Consider the following 22,121-nt stretch of genomic DNA (forward strand, 5'->3'; position numbering starts at 1 on the left):
TGTGAGTGCAATACCCAAAGAGTCCATAAGTGGGATGTGGACTCCTGGGGTGGAGTTACAACAGTTTTGCAACACCCTATGAGTGCTGGGAAGTAAGCTTGGCTCTTCTGGAAGAACTGAAAATGCTCTCAGCTGCTAAGCCATCTCTGCCACATCAAGGGACAATTTGTCTTATTTCTCTCAAATTTGTCTTATTTCTCTCAAAAAAATTGTGGACATGGAGATGCCATAATGAATCCATAATGTAGGTTCCTGAGTGAGCATAGAAATCAAAATGATGTCTCTTAACTCATGGAGCACGGGCAAGGGAATGACCCTGTGGAGCGATTCCTCTCTGCCACATTCACATAGTTCTCGCCCTACACTCTGCTCACACCTTCCATGTCAAAGACACGAGCATATGGCACTTAGTGTGCTAGTTCCGTGAATGCATTTACTATGCTCACAGCATTCTCCAGAGACAACACTCTCAGGATGCAGCAGTGTTGACAGATATCAACTACAGTCTAAGTCCGTTACTACACTGTAAGACAGAGTTTTGTTTTAGAATGTTTAAGGCTCACTAGGCCTGGTGTAATTCAGCATCTAACTGAAAAGACCTTCATTGGACTGTCATTGTGTCCTCCATATGTTTTATCTCCTGCCAGATTTCATGGTTTTGATGTCGGAGCTAATTCACATTTGTAGCACCACTCCTCCACCTAAGTGCATGGAAGTCAGGATAATACTCAACAGGTACTTTCTATATTTGCTCATAAGCCTGCTTATAAACAACTCACTTGCAGCAAAACATGACTGAGAAGAGAGAAAAATGTGAAAATTCATGCTGGGGTCAAATCTCAGAGAGAAGGGAGGAGTGTGTTCAACTTGGAACAAGATGAAAAGAGAAAGCTCGGCTATGGTGGCTGTGTCAATGCCAAGCCTCCACAGCCAACTCAGTGGGAAGGCCCAAATCAGCAGCCTCAAGGGCCTAAATTAAATGTTTTGCTAATATGTAATTCTCTTCTTTTTATCTAATTTTACTTGGGTATTAAGAAAATCAGATGTGGCCAAACCATTAGCCAAATCAGTGAGTATCTGTGGAGTAACAAATCAGTGTTTGTCTTCTGTATGGACTGAAGTATGTTAATACTAAGAATTACAGTGAGGTAAGACATTCAGGAAGTGTATTAAAAGTTCAAATTCTTAACAACTCTAGCAAGGTTTTAGCTTCAGATACATTTCTGGAGACGTGAGGAAAAGAGGACACTTTCAACACCAAATTCACATAGGAAGAAAGGAAATGAATCCAATGCTTTCATTCATTTGTAGCAGGAATAATAAAAACCCAGAGATATTAGGGAAAGCTGAAGCAAAGCAGTCAGGCTACCAGAGAGCTCTATTTCTACCAAATGCTCAGACAAAAGGATGATCCACCAAACCTCAGATTGCATCTCCAGACTACACCCTCCTCACCAAATCTCAGACTGCTGCCTGAGACTGCAGTGAGCTCCTTATATTCTTTCTAGTGCTGAGATTAAAGGCGTGAGCTCTGTTTCTCCTTTAGACTGACTCACTCTCAGTTAGCCCTGGGTGGCCTCCAGCTCACAGTGATCCATCTGCTTCTGTCTCCTGAATCCTGGGATTAAAGATGTGTGCCATCACTGCTCAGCTTCTGACTAACTAGTGTGACTGGTTTTGCACTCTGATCTCTAGGCAAGCTTTATTAGATCGTAAACAATAGATTGCCATGATAAAACATCTTTTAAAAGATTGGCATGTGGTATTTCCACAAAACAAACAGGACCTAGTGATTTAGAGGTACATGTCATTGGGAAATAATTTTTCCCCCAAAAGATTGCTATCACTCAATTTCTTGCTATTGCTTTGGATACTTGACAGATAGGAGGCAAAGTCAACTGTAAATATAAACTGGAAAGCCCAAAGTCAATTGTAACTTCATGCATTTTGAACAGTACAGTGGTATTGTGTGTCCCATGCAGTTTTATTTTCTTTTAGTACTGTTCACAATGAGCCAAAGCACACGCTTGCCTATTCAGCATCTCCTTTAATTTGTAAGCAGCTCCATAAATCTTTCTTGGCTTCTAGGGACATAAAGACTTCTATGATGAAGTGGCCAGCACGGTGGCTTAATAAGCTGAAAGCTTTGTCCCCCCTTCCCCCATGCATTCTAGGGACCGCTGTCTCACTCCTGGCAAAGGATATGCAGTATTGAATTCCAGCCAGAGTAATTAGCACACGTTAGGATCTCTCGGGACACAAAGCAGGATGGGCAACACTGGCAATGATGTCTGGTATTTTCTGGGTGGTAAAAGGGAATGGGGAAGGAGAAGCTGCAGCAGGTCTGTGAGAAGCTGATGGAAGTGGTTCACTGAGAACACCCCAGTTCCTGGCGTGTTAAACACTCAACAGTCTCTGGTATGAGATAATGTCTTTATCACCCTTCTCAAATGCCTTAGAAAACAGTAACAAAGAATGAACTGGGTGAAGTTGTCCCTCACATTCCCTAGAAATCAGCTGTCACAGAGAGTTGCATTCCCTAGAAATATTAATGCAGATACAAGTAACAGGAACCTTCAGGCAGTTGTCCTGGTTGACACACTCTGAAAATGTATACATGAAGCTTTCCTAAGGTAGGCTGGCTGCTACAATGTGGCTGTGTTCCACACACTCACTGCCAATTTACCACAATGGTTTCATTGTCTTTATTTATGGAAACCAGGGGGGCCCTGGTGAAAACTTTTGAAATTCTTCAGGTGCCTTGACCGGTGTTTGCTATCAAAGAACAGTGTTTTAAATTAGCGGACATTCTCTGGAGTATTGGAAACAAACATCTCACTTGTTCATCACAAAGTTTTCTCCTAGACAGATAAATCAACACTGATTAACTACATGTTTTAAAAATGGGTTTCCTTTTTTAGAGTCATTTTAAATTCATAGTAAAATTAAGGACAAAAAAAATAGTTATCCTCCCATGTGTCCTCTGGCCCCCGGTAGACACAGCTTTGTTCAACAGCTGTCTCCAGTAGTGTTTATTAATGTCGTTGGACTGACTTGGACCCATTATCATCATCCCCACGCACAGTTGATGTTTGTGTTTACTCCTTGAGTTTTGCATTGCATAGGTTTTGATGAGTGTGCAACTGAGTGGGTGCACTGCCTTAGTACCTCCAACTCTGTGTGTCCCTTTATTTCCCTTGGCCACAGGCTACAGTGAGCCTTCCATGCCTTCCATGTGATGTGTATAGGCTTGTGTCTGTGTGCATGTGTGCCTGTGCTCAGTATGCATGTGTGTATGTGTGCCTGTGTGTATGTGTGCCTGTGTGCCTGTGTGTATGTGTGTGTGTGTGCCTGTGTGCGGTATGCGTATGCATATGTGTGCCTGTGTGTATGTGTGTGTGTGTGCCTGTGTGCGGTATGCCTATGTGTATGTGTGCCTGTGTGTATGTGTGCCTGTGTGCCTGTGTGTGTTTGTGCCTGTGTGTGCCTGTGTGCCTGTGTGCCTGTGACTGTGTGCCTGTGCGCCTGTGTGCCTGTGTGCCTGTGTGCCTGTGTGTCTGTGTGCATGTGTGCCTGTGCTCGGTATGCGTGTGTGTATGTGTGCCTATGTGTGTTTGTGCCTGTGTGTGCCTGTGTGTATGTATGCGTGTGTGTATGTGTGAATGCGTGTGTGTATGTGTGTATGTGTGTATGCGTATGCACATATGTATGTACATTAGCATGTGTGTATGTGTGTGCTTATGTGTGTGTGCTTGTGTTTGTGTTTCCAGGCTAGTCTCTATGAAGTTTCTCCTTTGTTGTTTCTCAGCTTTACACTCATTTGATTCAGTGCAGGATGCTTTTTCACTTGAGCAGATATATGACAGTTTATCCATTCAGATGCTGAAGAACAATTTGGCTTCTTCTAAAATTTGACAGTGATGACTCAAGCTGCATCCAAGATTCTTACTGAACTTCTTGCCTGTCTGTAAGAGTTCAACTCCCATCCTAACTGCCAAGGAGTAAAACTGGTAAGGTGCAAGCTGTGAGTTATGTAAGGGAACTCTAAACTGTCTTACAAAGTTAATGTCCCTTCTTGCAATCCTACCACCAGCAAACAGAGGTTCATGCTGCTCCACACTCTCCCAAGCAGGTGGTGTGCTAGATTTTCTCTGTGAACCATAGGTTTGGGTGAACCTCTTGTGCAACACATGAAACAGTATTGATTCCATATTGATCTCATTGCAACTGGCAGTGAGAGCAAAGTCTACTGCAACTTGCTATTTTACACAAGCTTAAGTATGTATACAGACATATGTATGCACCTGTGTGCCAAGACAGTATATGCATCTGGTTGTGTAAGTGCTAAGGAAATGCAATTACTATCTTCCTATTTGAATATTTTAGCATGCAAAGAGTTAGTTGGTTACAATGTTTACATTATTTTAATTGTGAAAATTGTATTGTGTGTGTGTGTGTGTGTGTGTGTGTGTGTGCGCGCGCGTGCGTGCGTGTGTGCGCGTGTGTGTAAGTGTATGAGGAAAGATGCAGTGTGGATGTTCAAAATACAGGACACTTGACTTCAGGATAACAGGATTGGAAGCAACCCCTTTACTTGCAGAGCCATCTTCTTGGTCTTTTACTGTTTATTTCACTAGTGGAAAACTGTAGATGAAACACATACTAGTGCCAGGCCAACATGTAGTTCTCTGGTGTATCTAACCCAAGCGTCATGAATCAGGTTATCTTAGAGCAATGTCAGGTTTCTTTCAGTCTTTAGGATCCAAACAGTTTCTTCTACTTACTCACATTTCACATTGCTTACTGTCTTTGAGGAAAGTATCAGGAAGCTAATCCACAGCCTAATTAGTCTGAGTAGGCAGAAGCAGGACAGAGCTTCTCAGGGTGTTTTAGATTGTTACTGTCCATTTCTCATTAGCCTCATGGCCAAGTGGTGAGTTACTGATCCATGCAGCAGAAATGAGAAAAATGTCATTTCTTTACCAAATTAAAAAATATATGCATAAAGCTAATTTCCAGAAAGCCAGAGAGAGGAAGTCGTGACTTTTAGGACTGAAGACTCATTCCAACGACTATTTTCCAAATTTTGTTCTTATAAATAGAAGGTTAAGTCAAATTAGATGTTAAAGTTAAGCCAGGTTATTCCTTTGCACATAATTTGAAATGAAAACTAAACCCTTATTATGAGAACATAGAAAGAATTTGTTAAAGACTAGTGATAATAACTCAAAGATGAGTGTTTTTGTTTTGTTTCATTTTGTTTCCATCACAGCGAGTTTTGTAAAGCAGTCAGAGATATTGTTGTTCTGAGTGCTCACACATGCATATCACACACACACATACTCACATACTCACACACTCATAAACAGATCTCCATCTATGTTACTTTGGAATGATTCAATTATTTTTTACTGTTTTGCCTACATGTATGCCTATATAGCATGTGTGTGCAATGCCCATCAGGTGCAGAAGGTTGCACCAAATACTCTAGAACTGGAGTTATAGATGGTTGTGAACCTTCATGTAGGTCTTTCATGAGAGCAGCCAGTGGTGTCAACCACTAGGCCATGGATCTAGCACCATCCTTTGTCACTAACCATCACATTACTTAGGCATGCTGGATCTAACAGTCTTTGGGCTATTAGCCCAAATATATATATTCTGAAAGATGAAAACAGGATTAGCTCATTTGTTAAAACTCTTTTTTCTTATTATTCAATTTTCTTGTCAGGTAATATAGATGTAATTAATTTACTTAGAACTGCTGTGCTTCCCTTAACAAATTTTAAAATATATTTGTGTTTGCAATTTGCAATTTCCATGTAACTTGAAATTTCCTTTTAACCATGTATCTTAATTATTTTCCATGCCAATAAGAATGGTTAGGCATCATTTTCAGATTTGTTCATTATAGAATGAAAATATAGAAAAAATAAGAGCAAAAAGAATAAACTGGAGGCTATCTGTAAATGAAGGTTTTTTTTTTTTGAGACAGGGTTTCTCTGTGTTGCTTTGGAGCCTATACTGGCACTCGCTCTGGAGACCAGGCTGGCCCTGAACTCACAGAGATCCACCTGCCTCTGCCTCTGCCTCTGCTCCGAGTGCTGGGATTAAAGGCATGTGCCACCAACGCCCAGCAAATGAAGGTTTTCATATGCAAGATTTCACTTGGAATTCCTCTACTCTGTGTGTATGCAATCCTGGCTTCCAAATGTCCTCATCACCTTAACAGGTGTCTTGGACTCAGTGGGCATAATGTTTATAAAAGGCACTTTGAAATATCTATCACATTACACAGCATTGGCTTGATCAAGGTGTCAGATCCATCATTTCACCATGTGTTCTGGGGACATGTCAGCTTAAAGACAATGGAATCCTTGCATTCTGGGCAGAAAATTATCTGTGTATAAGGTTAGTTTTTCCTTTTAAAGGCCATGTATTTGTAGAGGGAGATTAAGACCATACTTTGACTGTCATTGTTGCTTAAATTCAACAAGTAGCTGGTATGATCAGAGAGACAGAGCAGTTCAGTATGTTTTTGATGGTGGAACCAAGACCCTAAGGCATTCACAGAGTCAACTGAGTGGTTAGCATGATTGGCTAGCTTCACCTTGGGAAGTTCACCACGCCACTTCCCTTTGAGTAGTTTCTGCTTTTTTACTCCAGCTTCCACCCCTACCTGTTTGGCCATTTGCTATAATCACAAGGACAAGTTCTCCTAAATTTCAAATGTTGACACCTTCATCATTAAGGCAGTAGTATTATGAGGTGATGTCTTTGTGGTGTGACAATATTACAAGCATTAGATCATGCTGAATGTAACTGATTAATTGCCATAGGACAAGAACCCCAGGAAGCTCAATTACCTGGCCAGTATCTGAAGACACTGGAAAGCTCCATGTTTGAGAATGACAGCCCTTGTCAACACTTAATATTTAGGAAATGTTTTCTTGAGCTTTCCAGCTTCCAAATCTGTGTGGAACTAATTCTGGTTTTCTGAGTTAATCAGTTCATGTCATTTTTTACTGTTCTGCACTTCTTAACTTATAGCATTGACAGAGGACTGTGTTCTCTCTTTGTTTTTTAATTGTCTCTTTCTTATTAACCCTCCCCAAAAGATCTAGATACATTTAGATATTCACTGTCCAAGAAAGATGAAACCACACATCTACCAAATTACACTCTGGTCATACACTTGATGATTGGTCTGTACACTTGGAGACAACAAGACTCAAAGGAAAGGAAGTTTTGCCCATGTAAACCCATGTATTACATCTTCTAGAAACCTAAGCTGTAGGATCCAGAAACCATGTTCTTATTGGTACTCAGATACTCATCTGTCAAAGACAGACCTGTCCTTTGATACCATGGAACACAGTGTCAGATCATGCAAGAGACTTGAGTGTCCTATGACTACACTGGAATTCACCAAATATCTTCTTTGATTCCACAGGCAACTACACAAGTTTGTCAATGCCTAGTTCAGTGAGACATGCTTTTCTGTAATTCAAGTACATTTCTTAAGGAAATCTCCTTGTGAATGATTAGCCAAGATTTGAGCCAGCTGCAAATATATTGTGCTTGATTTTGTGAATTAGCTTGGAGACTAAAATTCCTAGAAAATTGATGGTTGTTGGAGTTTACATAATTCTGGTCATATTAAGAATGCCTGGTTATTTAAATATAATTTACCCCTTTATGCTGTACTATCATGCTTTTTTGAGAGATGAAGATAGCATCTGAGATCTAATTTATTTAAATTTCGTTGTACAGTGAGCAATGTGGTAAGAACCTCTTGTCTGATAAAGATCCCTTTGACACAAAATCTTTAAGCTAATGCAACTTATTAATGCTCTGGCCTTTCACAGACCACTGGAAATTTCCTCATGTCTTATTTTTTCTTAGTAAATCCACTGTATGCCTTTCTAGTCATGTGGGTATTTACATCTTGACACTCATCTCAGGTGCATTGTGTTGAAAGACATATATATATATATATATATATATATATATATATATATATATAAATTCCTTGATTTCTAAATTTTCTTCAAAATTTATTTTGTTCTTACAATCTCTTATATACCTAGGGGCTATGAGTTATCTGTCTCTCATTTTATGATTTTCTTTCTGTTTGAGAACAATTCATTTCTTCATTTATGCAAATACCTTCATGTAACCCTGCATTTTACCACATGGAGCCTTCCATTATTTCCTCTTGATATTCAAACTTGACTTGTGTATTAAAGATTTCCTCTCATTTCTTCATTTGAAGCATCAAAGACATTAAAATCTGCTTTTATACAATTTGCAACTTAAAATACATCAGTGTTATCTCCAGCCAACAGCTTCATTAGATTGTCAAATCTTCTACAGTCATATTTTCCAAAGTTAATTCCTCAGCCCTAATATTCTTTCTCCTTACAACTTTTTTATGGAAATCTCAAGTGGTCTTGTGATTTCAACCATCACCTACAGACTGGTATATATACAAATTAGCTTTCAGGAAACACTTTTTTGAGTTATGGACCCATATTCAACCCAATGTTTCTATTAGATACTACCCATATGAACATATATCTCATATGAACATATAAGATTTATTTACATGCCTATTGCTATGTCTATAAGTTAAATTGGTTTAAATCCATTAAACAACATAAAGTAGGACATTGCAAACCATCTTTGCAACTTCTTTCTCTATTGTCCCTCTGGACTCTATAAATAGACACTATTATCATTTTCATTTAGCAAATAATAATGCTGAAGCCATGGAGGTTAATTAATGGTCACAGAGCACAGGACTAGTAGGATGTTTTAACATTTATTTTTGTGTGTTGTGTGTGTGTGTGGTGTGTGTGTGTGTGCGTGTCTGTTTGTGTGCATGTTTTTGTGTGTATATAAGGGAACATGTGGACAACTTGAAGGGGCCAATTCACTACCTCCACCATGTAAATCTCAGGAATCTTTCTCAAGATGTTAACTTTCAATATTTACCCACCTTTCCAGCCCAGGAATGGCAAACATTTTTGTCAATATTTCAGTGGGATTGAGGTGAAATTCCATGCTTATGTGGGTGTCCATCCATGCTGGACTCCATCCCTAGTATCAGGAAAAGTAGAAAGGGAAATGGACACCTGTATCCATGATGATACCTAAGAGTCTTTCTCTGGGATGACTGAGTTACACTTTTGTCAAGAGCAACATGACATCAGTGATGATCTCAATCCGGAAATCTTGAGAGAAATTATAAATTGTAAGAGACTATATGAATATTAAAACCAAGAATAATGATTCTATTAGAACAGAGAAGTTTATGGACAGACCACCTTTCCTATAAGATCTATCATCTATGGATTGAAAATAAGAATAGTGTATCTTACATTTAACCAAGTTAGAAGTTAGCCAACTAAAATGCTTATAAAGTGTGTGACACATGATTGGTGTGGTGGTACATGTTTGAGGTCCCAGCACTAGGATGTGGCAGGAGTTTTAAGAGTTCAAGGGTGACCTTAGTTTTATAGTGAGGTCTACTAACAAAATAAAACAAAACAAAACAGAAACAGAAAGAAGGTAAGGAAGAAAAAGAGATAAATATGTATGACAGAAAGGTAGAATTTTGTTTTAATGATATATGACATACCCCTGTCTTCATCACTATTGTTCAATATATCCTGAGAAATAGGGCTTCTCTTTCTAGGACCATGCACTGACTGTAAAAACCCAGTTACCATCTGACTCTGACACAATGATTTTCTACTGCATTTATAAAATTTATAAAGAAAACTTTGGTTTTAGAGAGATGTCTCAGCAGTGAAAATCATGTAGTGTTCTTGTCAACAAATAAAATTTGATTCCCAACACCCACTTCAGGTAGGTCACCATTGATGGCAATTCTAGGTCCTGGATGTTTGACACCCTCTTCATGATTTTGTAGGTAACAGAACTCACAAATGTGTAATTGAAGTTCTTAATTGGTCAGAATAATAAAAACCTAGAGTCAGATAAAGAGGAAAATCCTAAGGGATCACAGAGAAGAAGGAGCATGCCAAAGCCAATTTTATGTCATTAGCTTCACATCAGAAAAGAGTGAGTTCCTGTTTCTTCCTGCTTATATCCTGTGTGTACCCAGCCGTCTCAACCCCTGTCATTGCTCAGCCTCCCCACTTCCTGTCTGTCTGTACAGACCTCCAGACTTCTATGGTTAGCTATTGACAAGCTCCATCTTCTGATCTTCAGACAGGCTTTATTTGTACAAACAAGATATCATCACATTGTGTAAACACACACACACACACACACACACACACACACACACACACACACGAGGTGATTTAAAAAGAAAAGAGGAAAAAAGAAAAGAAAGTCTCTCCACAAAATGAATGGATCACAAATTCATGACAAATAATTTCCTCTAGTTTTGCCATATAGTGAATGTTTTTGTTTAGCAAATATAGATCCTACATATTTTGAAAAAAAAGGCATTTTATTTCCTACAGGGCTTACCCCTTGTGTTGTTCTGTTATAAAAAAAAATTACTTGAAAAGTAAGCACAATTTTGTTCTTTAAGCAAATGTTAGACAGAGACTAAGTTTCACAAATTCACTCAAAAGGACCCTGACTTCAACATGGCTAATGTCAGGTAAAAATCCCAACATGCAAAGTGTTTTAAATCCACAGAAGGCTGACACTGTATGCAGTCACATCATCTTAGTAAGGATGAAGGCCTTGCTCAGAGTACATAGCTTCAAGATGTTCACGCTATCAGAGTATAGACTATGGTGCATTGGCACCGTGAACTTTCCACAGGATGTGAACTCAGAAGTCTATCTGAAATCTTTATTTGTGATGAATATTCGCAGATCAATATATCTTACACTACTGGAGAAGCCTTGTTAAAATGATTGCATCTGGAGGTTTGCCAGTGGAGGTGGGAGCAGTAATTTGTCTTCAATGCTATAGACATTTATTCTGCATCTAGATTTTATCTCCCTTTTCTGTTAATTGTCAAGCTTATCAAAGACCTTCCGTGATAAAAATCAAGATCATTTTATTGATGAGAGCCTGTTTGATAAAAACCAAATGACCACATTTCCCTTAGGATTCTTCATGCAAGCTGAAAATGTAAATTCCACTGCATGGAAATTAAAGTAACAGTGTTAGAAGCCAGATTGTAGACATGGCTTCAGGGTTAACTAAGCAAAAGGTCATGATAATAGTAACCCTACAACAGGCCACAAAGAACAAGAACAGAGGGAATGGTCTATCTAGAAATGGGGTGAAGTCAGAGAAACACAGGTGGAGTCCATGACCTATGGAAAGATCATGATATAGACAGATCTGCTACATGTACACACAGATAGTTTTCAAAAAGGGATACTCCTGTTGTCAGCATTGGGGTACGAGGCTTAGGGCATGGCTTCTTGTCTGCAGAAGTGATGGCTTAAATTTTCCCAATAAATTACCAGTTAATAACCTATCTCAGGTTCGATATTGTTCCTCATCATTTTCCAGCTTAGAACAGCTCTATGGTAATCTCTGTTATGCTTTTACCCTAGGACAGGATATGTATTCTCGACATTTGATCTTGTTGCTTCACTAGCGATAGGTCTTGAGGGTGTATGTTCTTGCTTTTCCTTCTCCTAGTGCATACTTGATATACACCATCTTTGTATATATTTTCATATCAAAACTAAATCTTTTTCTTTAGATTGAAAGGGGAACTATAGTGAGAGCTCTTACTAGGTACAGGTGGCACTGACCACACCCATTTGGGCATGGTCACAGGTGCATACATGAGTGTGTGGGAATTAGGTCTGAGGGGAAGGACAGGCTCACTCTCTCTGGGTTCTGATTTGCTCTCGGAGGGCAGGTGAGCTCAGATGTTCAGCATGCGGATCCTGGGTTATCAATTTCTCATGTAAGTGATTTCTCCCCAATAAAATTAACCTATTTCATCCCAATCCCATGTATTGTAATTTGTGCAATCACATAAGTTCATATTGCAAAGCTCAGTACAGACATTGGGGTCGTTTCTCCCTTTGTTGGAGATGTGTCATCCCTAAGCAGTGTTCAGTATCTTTATTGGCACATACTTTCTTTGTGCTGTTAGATTTTCTCCATGACAGGTTTTGGACCATTGGATAACTCAGCTGCTCATTAAAATACAGTGAGTTTTTGCTGAATCCATTGAATACTACTTATGTTTTAATGAGCATTAATGAGCTCTGCGATTGTCCTGTGGAGCAAAACTCACAACTCATTAGGTGGATTCCCAAAATGCCTAAAGGTGAGTGGGCACCGCTTTAGATATATAAGGTAATTTCATACTTAATTAGTTCCCACCTTGCTACACCACAGATACAAACACAGAACTATGGATTAAAATGGCAAACGTGTTGTTTGCTGTGACAATTCAATGAAATGGTAGGATTCACAGAGAGCCCGTGTGAGTAGTTTCAGGCCCTTTTCTATTATGTTAATAAATTGGCATGTTATGACTGGATTCACAGAAAATAGAGAAGAAGGAAGAACAGTTAAACGATTTCTAAGTGAGTTGTCATTTCTCTGTGTTGTGTGCAGAACACCTCCATGTCTGCATGGAGCCATCAGTGATACTGGCTTCTGTTCACTAGGGTTTGTCATGTAGTGGGGATTTATACATAAGGTATTTTTACTCCTAATTAGAAATCAGAGAGATGTAATTACTATTTCACTTTATGAATAAAATAATGGACATATGAAAATGATCAAGCCACTGGCCATATGAACTTGACTACAACTCAGACATTTGTCAACAGAATTGCTTTGGCTTCTTGTTCTGGGGTCAAGAAGTTGAAAGCAGATGTTTTGGCTGGGGTCATTGACACTGAGTTCTCTTTGGTTTTCATATGGTGCCATTGTTCTGTCTCCTCATGTAACCTCATATTGGAGTTTACTTCTATTATATAGCTCTTCTTCTTCTTCTTCTTCTTCTTCTTCTTCTTCTTCTTCTTCTTCTTCTTCTGGGGAAGCTGTAGCCACGCCTACTTAGGGGCTGGCTACAGGTGTGCCTGACCACGCTTGCGAGGGCATGGTCAGGGTGACGTAGAGAGACTGGGATGTGGCTGTGTGCTTTCTTTCAGTTTCTCCTTTGGGCTTGCGTACAGACCGCTGACACGTCGGCTGGCTAGGTTGCTCTGTAAGTAAAGCTTTTCCCTATTAAATACCCTTATATTTCTACCTGACTCCGTATTGGTAATTTCCCACTATATCTGGTTGTCAGGAGTGGTATATTGGAAACCTACACCCCATTTGGGACAGGCTGTGGGTTCCATCGGGCCCTCCGCCTAGGCCCGGAAAGCGCCCTCTCTCCACAGGCATTCCTGGCTAGCAGCCGACCCACTGCAGCTGAGCTGCTCAGAACCATCCACCCAGCTTGGAGACAGTTTCTAGCTGCCTAGAGTGGAGGTAGGCCTCGGCTTTCAGCAGAGGCTTCCCCTGGCCGCTACTGCGGGAAAGCCGCATCTGTTTCAGTGGTTGCGGTCACAAGACGGTATACTCTCTAAGATAAGCACTCAGGCGCTTTTGTGACCTCTCTCCACCACTGACTGCTGCCAAACGCCGCGGAATAACTGAACACCTGTGCCACCCACTGGTCAAAGATAGTTACTGCATCTGGAGTAAAAATCAGGTAAAAATATGGCAGCATACTTATCATTTGCTAAAATTGGTAATATTTTTGCTTATTATGTGAATACACTGTTTGAGGAGGATGCTAATTTGCCAATTACTGGACTATATGCAATAATGGCAGTTAGCTTGCTGGTACAAATAGTATTACTAGACAGAGGACTCAGGAAAAGGGATAAGGATAACCTCACCACCTACTTACAGGAAATAACAGCTTTATGCAGTGAGGTTTTGGAGAACAGATTAAGTCAGACCACAATTGTGCAGCAAGTGGAACAGAAATTGGATGATAAGCTTGGCTCTGTGTCCAATATGCTAAAGACAGAGTTGTCTGTTACCCAAGATGAGATGCAGCATATTTATGCCATGTCTGAGACTTTAGAGGCTAGGCTGTCAGAAGACCATGATGAGCTAAAAAATATCTGTAGCCAGCTAGAAACTCAGATAGGCAATGTTACCCAGAAATTAGATGCAAAGGTGCAAGATACCAAGGATAGGGTTGAAGAATTGGACAATGCCATTCAATCAATTATTGAAGCATCCAAGGTAGCAGATCACAAATTTGAGACTAGATTTGAATGTTTGGAAGATAATTTACAGTACAGGGCTGACAGATTACAAAGGTTCATACGCTCAATTGCTGATGACTCAAAATCAGCAAATCATGACCTGGAATCTAGACTCCAATACCTAGAAGGCAGTTTCCATGCCATCCAGATGCTGCCTAAGGATGATCATATTGAAGACCTAGAAAAACATGTAAATGAGCAGTTAGAGCAATTTACAGTTTCACTAACATGCTTGGAATCTTTTATGAATAAGGAGATTGAAAATTTTCAAAAGGATATTATTACTAGGATTAAAGATCATTGGTATGCCTCAGAAGCAGAATCACTCCAATCCCAGGCACCTACTCCAACCAGGTATCATGACTATTCTTCAAAGGTTGTTGCTCGTACACCATTAGTGTACCCAGCTACAATGGTAGAAAAGCCAGCTTCTAAGAAACACACTCATGGAAGGATGGCTTATGATTGGCAACCTATACAGCTGAAGGATCTTAAGAATATTAAATAATCAGTTGTCTCATATGGTCTCCATAGCCCATACGTAAAACATCTATTACATTCGTGGGCAACCTTTAACAGGGTGACACCCACAGATTGGGAACAATTGGTAGCAGCTGTACTTGAGAATTCATGCCAAATCCAGTGGAAGGCATTAGGAAGGGAAGAGGCAAAGCTCCTTGAGCATCAGGGCATAAAGGAAGGTTTTGAAGCCCCTCTAGATAGGCTTCTTGTTCAGGGTATTTATGCAGACCCACAGGTTCAGGCTAAATATGATGATGATATACTGTCTCTATGCAGGAAAGCAGCATTAAATGCCTGGGATAAGGTTCGTGATCCAGGAGAATGCCTAGTATCTTATACCAGAATAGAACAGGGACCTACAGAACACTTCAAGGACTTCTTACAAAGGTTAACTAGGGCAGTAGAATTACAGGTAACAGATCCAGAAACAAGACAATCAATTATATATACAATAGCTTATGAAATGCAAACCCAATATGCAAAAGGATACTTTTGCCTTTAAAGATCAGATTCGTTTTTGCATGTAGCCAACATTGACTATCATGTGCAAGACACTGGAGCTTGGGTAGGAGAAGCCATCTGCAAAGGCTTAAAACGGCAACAGGAAATTAAAAGTTCTAGAGGTGAGGATGTAAGCACTTGGCAAGGAGAAGCACCTTACAGAAGTCAACATAGGTACCAAGAGGCTAGAGGTTACTACTACTATGAACCAGAACCTTGGGAAGGAAGAGCCTTCCTCTGTAGACCATGAAGGCTCCAGGAACCTAGATGTTTCAACTGTGGTAAAATGGGACATACTAAGAGAAATTGTAGACAAATGAATTCTAACAATGCCTCATACGCAAGGCCACTGCCTTCTGGATTGTGTAGAATATGTGGTAAGGGCAGACACTGGACCAACGAATGTAGATCGACCAGGGACATACAAGGAAAGCCCTTAAGTTCGGGAAACCCCGAGGGGGGACTCAGGAAGTCCCCCACATCGAGAAAGGTTGGGTCATTCCCAGTAACAGTGGGAGACAATCTCTCACAGGAACAATAGATAGTTCATTGCCTATTGTTAAAAATGAAACTGCTCTAGATGGTAGTTTGTATAGTGATGAAGAATCAAGTGTGAATGGACAAAATGAGAAACACATATTTTGGCAAGCTTCTATTAATGATAAAAGACCTCAGTTGAAAGTGAAAATTAATAATAAAGTTATTTCTGGCTTAGTGGACACTGGGGCGGATGTAACTATTATTACTCAAAAGTCTTGGCCTCAGAAATGGCCTCTTAGAGAGGCAAATGTACAATTTTTAGGAATTGGAACTCTATCTAGAGTTCGACAGAGTGTTAACTCAGTGGTCTGCATTGAACCGGAAGCACAGAAAGGGATACTGAAACCATACGTGGCAGATATAGCTATAAATCTCTGGGGTTGTGATCTCTTACAGCAATGGAATACTCAGATTAATATTCCTCCAGTGTCAGATAACAAATTATGTACAATCTGTAGATAGTAGAAAAGATCTGGTAAGACGCTATGGAAAACAATTACCAACCATCCATGATGTACAGAAAGTAAATACAAATGATGGACCTTCAGAGGAACCAAAGGCCCTGCCATTGAAGTTGCTTACAGATGAACCTGCTTGGGTAGGACAATGGACTATTACCTCAGAGAAGTTACAGGCTTTAGAAAAGTTAGTACAGTAACAGCTAGAGGTTGGACACTTAGAGGAATCTACCAGCCCTTGGAATTCTCCTGTATTTGTAATAAAAAAGAAATCAGGTAAGTGGAGAATGCTGACAGACCTGAGAGCCATAAATAAGGTAATTCAACCAATGGGCTCTCTGCAACCTGGAATGCCATTACCTTCCTTAATACCTAAAGGATGGCCTATCATAGTCATTGATCTAAAAGACTGTTTTTTCACATTACCGTGACAGGAAAATGATGGAGAAAAATTTGCATTTACTGTACCAACTCTTAATAATTTACAGCCAGTTAGGAGATATCAGTGGAGAGTTTTGCCAGAAGGAATGCAAAATAGTCCTACTTTGTGTCAGCACTTTGTACAGCAACCTTTGGAAATAATTTGTAAGAAATTTTCACAATCTCTTGTTTATCATTACAGGGATGACTTTCTTTTATTAGGTTCTAATAAGGAAACTTTGGAACATATGTTTGAAATGGTGAAGTAAGTTCTGCCTCATTGGGGATTTCAGATTGCCCCAGAAAAGATACAAAGTGGAGATTCTATTAAGTATTTAGGTTACAAGATAGACTTACAAAGAATCAGACCTCAAAAGTTACAAATTAGGAGAGATCGGTATCAAATCTTAATTCTATTCAGAAATTATTAGGGGAAATTATTCAATTACAGACGATTATTGGTGTAGAAGGACATGACTTAAAGCATTTAAAAATGGCCCTTAAAGGTGATAATGACCTAAAAAGTCCAAGAATATTATCTGCTGAGGCAGAAAAAGAGTTACAATGGGTAGAAAACAGAATATTGGATGCACATGTAGATCGGATAAACCTTGATTTAGACTATATTCTGGATATCTTGCCATCCAGAGAATACCCTTCTGGAATTCTGATGCAGAGGGAAGACACTATATTGGAGTGGATATTTCTGCCACATCAACAGAATAAAAAGTTAAAGACATATATAGAAAAGATTTCTGATTTGATTTTAAAGGGTAAATTAAGACTTCGCCAGCTGACTGGATAAGATCCAGCAGAAATTATATTACCTTTAACTAATGAAGAAATTTCTTCCTTATGGAAAGATAATGAATATTGGCAAATAGCTCTTACTGACTTTTTGGGAACAATTAGCAACAATTATCACAAAACTGACAGAATTAAATTCATAAAAAAGACAGTCTGGCTTCTTCCATATATTGTAAGACAAACTGCCATTTTTGGAGTTCTTACCTTCTACACTGATGCCAACAAATCAGGTAAGGCAGGTTGTAAAGCAGGTGAGGTAAGTAAAGTAGTTGAACGTCCATATACATCTGTACAAAAGGCAGAATTATATGCAATTCTCATGGTGCTTAAAGATTTTACAGAACCTCTTAATATAGTTACTGATTCCCAATATGCAGAGAGAGTCATGTTACATATTGAGACTGTAGAATTTGTTCTTGATAATACAGAATTGACTTCTCTGTTTTTACAATTACAGGAAACTTTCAGAAACAGAAGTAATCCTATATACATTACACATATCAGATCCCATACGGGTCTGCCAAGCCCCCTAGCACAAGGCAATGATGAGATTGATTGTTTATAATTGGAAGTGTGCTAGAAGCCTCAGAATTTCATAAGACACATCATGTAAATAGCAAAGGTTTGAAAAAGGACTTCTCTATCACTTGGCAACAAGCCAAGGAGATAGTGAAAAAGTGTCCTACTTGTTCCTTTTATAATCAAACTCCATTGCCAGCAGGTTGTAATCCTAAGGGCATTCGGAGAAATGAGGTTTGGCAGATGGATGTCTTTCACTTTGCAGAGTTTGGAAATTTGAAATATGTGCATCATACTATAGACACATTCTCAGGGTTCCAATGGGCTACTGCTCTTAACTCTGAAAAAGCTGATTCTGTTATTACACACCTGCTAGAGGTGATGGCAGTTATGGGTATACCTGCACAAATAAAAACTGACAATGCTCCAGCATATGTCTCTACAAAATTGGAACAATTTTTCAAATATTATAACATAAACATGTTACTGATATACCACACAATCCTACAGGACAAGCAGTGGTTGAGAGATCTAATAGAACACTTAAGGACATGCTCAAAAAACAAGCTTGGAAGTCTAAACCCCCCAAACATAGGTTGTATAATGCTTTATTAACACTAAACTTTCTTAATGCCAATGAAAAAGGACAAAGAGCTTCAGAAAGTTACTGGACTACAGAAAAAAACTGCTGAACTCAACCAGCCGGTATACTTCAAAGACGTGCTAACCTCTGTATGGACATGTGTTACGTTGGGGTAGGGGTTTTGCATTGGTTTCTACAGAAGAAGAAAAACTTTGGATACCATCAAAGTTGATCAAGATTCGAGTGGAAAAGGAAAAACCTCTAGATGAGGAGCAATGATAGGTATTCTACTAAGGTATATCTTATAAACTAAATAGAAACCTCCCAAAGGAAAGGGATGTGTTTTGCTTTTATCTTCACAGGAAAACGCATCTCCAGAATGCAAAGGAAACTGCATGGGTAAATACTTGGGAAGAAAAGGTAGCTATAACCATCAAACAAAAGGAATGTGCCATATGGTAAACTTTACAGCTGTCTCTCAGAGAACGATTTCTCTTTATTTCCTAGTCCCTATTCAATTAAACCAATGCTGGGTTTAGAGGTGGATTTGGCTTTCCTCCTCTAAAATCCAAGCACGTTATTTAACTAAACTTTAGTGTTTCTGTGTTGTATCAAGAAGCCAATTAATATAATACAGAATAAAAGAAGAATTTGGGGACTGTCTTTGTCTTTTCTTGGATCTTTCTCTCAAGGTGTACACCCTCTCATAATTGTTATGTTCTCATGGTTGCATTCCCCAGCATGTGTACATACACAAGCAAACATTTCTCTGCTAACTGTTTATGTTTGAGTCCCACACAGCCAATGGAGACCTGCCTGACAGCAATCCCTGGACACCCTGGAAAGAAAATGGGCCACACCTCCTCGACTGCACTGGATCCAACTTGCTCCATTTCAACTGACATTCCAGCCAAAGCTTCAGATACTGACTTCAATCAAGTTGAGGATTTCAAGCAAGATCTTCTATCAAGAGAATCCCATCTAACATGGACTGGATACAATCCATTCAAGACTTTCACTATATTAACATTTTCTTCCTACAGGACCCCACATGACTATCATCATCCCATTTCAGCAAGAAGTAACTTGGAGAATGCTATGCCCCCTTTCCCCATTGTTGTCACTTAGGATAGTGTATATACCTAGTTAGGGATAGCTTCCTATTGTTTATGGTTGGGATTGGAAGGAGGTGTTCAGGCTTGGACACCTCTTTTAGATGACTGTAGGGTTTAGTTAAAATAGATAGTTAGGATGTGACATAAGCAGTTTGTTGTATCTTCTTATATTTTACCTTTATGATTGTTAATTTTGGATACTTTACACTGTTAAGTTTTAATCCTCTTTTAGATTAAAAGGGGAATTGTAGGGGAAGCTGTACACCTACTTAGGGGCTGGCTACAGGTGTGCCTGACCAGGCTTGTGAGGGCGTGGTCTGAGTGACATAGTGGGACTGCGTTTTCGGTTTCGGTTTCTCTTTGGTACTTTTGGTACAGGCTGCTGACCCACCGGCTGGCTAGGTTGCTCTGTAAGTAAGGCTTTTCCCTATTAAATACCCTTATATTTCTACCTGACTCCGTATTGGTAATTTCCCACTATATGGTTCTTCTTCTTCTTCTTCTTCTTCTTCTTCTTCTTCTTCTTCTTCTTCTTCTTCTTCTTCTTCGCCAGTTTTGGGTTAGATGTCTATCAAAATCTACCAATTGTCAATCTCTTTAAAGTCCCATCTCTAAATATTACTATGATTGCCATGATTCCAATATGGCTGGAGTGTGTTCTATGTGGTTACTGGGTTGAGATATAGTCACTGGTGAGAGCTTTAAAGAGACTAGAGACATCTCCTTACCATAGTGTTGTGGGGAGCCTTTGGAAAGTAGTTAGAATTGGGCATAATCCCAGGAGGAAGCCATGTGATTGGTAAATTTATAAGAGGATGTTAAATCCTGCATGGCCTTAGAACTAAACTGTTATGCCCCCCCCCAAAAAAAAAGAAAGAAAGTAATCTTTCTTTATAAAGCAGGCACCTGTTACTTTAATTAGAATGCAATACAAGTTAATATAGATCATCTGTGTGATGAGCAAGTTCGGTGCTGATCAGGAATGCTGCTCAGTGTAGAGACATCACTTCTGCACTGGTGGGAAAGGACAGAAGGATGGAAGAACTTAGAGCCTGTGGCCATGTAAGCCCACAGTGATTCCAGTGAGGGCTCAAAGGACCAGGATAAAGGCAAGGAAGGTTTTTACCTCCATTGACTTGCAGGAGTCCAGTCTTACTGCAGATCGCATGTTTTCCATTACAGACGCTGAGCTGAAGGAGGATAACTACATGATGGAGAGAACTTCAAAACAGTGATGATTCCTGGGAAGGAAATGGAGGTATCAGTTGATTTCATCACTCTTGCCTTGAGATTCTGGAGCAAAGGAAGCCAAACAGGAAGACTTGGAAGACTCAAAGCACATGAGAGGATGGGCCCTCGGTGGCAGCTGTGGAGAGAGGTCACAAAAGTGGCTGTGCTTATCTTAGAGAGTATACGGCCTTGCGGCAGCAACCACTAAATAAGGTGCAGCTTTAAGGCCACTGCAAGGACCCTGATGAAAGCCAAGTCCTACTCCAACTTGGTTCAAGGGCTGGAGGCCTCCGGGTGCGGGTAGGCAGCATTCTGAGCTGGTCCTGAGCGCAAGGTGGTAAAACCATAGGAGGTCTCTGTGAGTCTCCAGGCTGGGAGCAGCTCAGTGACAGCGGGTTGGCTGGGGGAGGGGAACACCTGTGAAGAGAGGGACCTTTCCCCGCCAAGGCCGCAGGCCCAGTGGGACCCACAGCCTGTCCCAAATGGGGTGTAGGTTTCCAATATCCCACTCCTGACAACCAGATATAGTGGGAAATTACCTATACAGAGCCAGGTAGAAATACAAGGGTATTTAGTAGGGAAAAGCCTTACTTACAGAGTGACCTAGCCAGCTGGTGTGGCAGCAGTCTGTCCAGCAAGTACAAAAAGTGAAACCGAAAGAGAAAACATAGTCCCATGCAAGTATCGCTCTACATCACCCTGACCATGCCCTTGTAAGCATGGTCAGACACACCTGTAGCCAGCCCTAATTAGGCATGACTACAGCTTCTCCTACAATAGCTATGGTACAAAAATCTCAGGTGTGGCTTACATTGGCTGCAGACTTTGGAGTCCATGACTTGTTGACTTGGCAGTAAGGCATGTACAATTCATGAGTAATGCTTTGGAAAATTTTCATCACAATGCCTGAAAAATTAAGCAGGAGACAGGGTGAGGCCTGTGGCAGTGAACTCCCATGAGTACATGCCTCATGGAGTCAGGGAAGACAAGCTTCACAGGAGACCTTGAGATGTATAGCTCCATGCAGCATTGAAGAGTTACCACAGAATGCTAGAACAGACTGTCATCTAGAAAGAATGGCCTTGATGATGAAGGTTTATGAATATTCATGGTTAGAGTACCCCAGCTTTTGAGAGCACCTCCCTTGCCAGAGTGTCTGTGGGAACCATAAGACATATAATGTAGT

Source organism: Cricetulus griseus, assembly GCF_003668045.3.
Source record: "Cricetulus griseus strain 17A/GY chromosome 1 unlocalized genomic scaffold, alternate assembly CriGri-PICRH-1.0 chr1_0, whole genome shotgun sequence".
Lineage (NCBI taxonomy): Eukaryota > Metazoa > Chordata > Mammalia > Rodentia > Cricetidae > Cricetulus > Cricetulus griseus.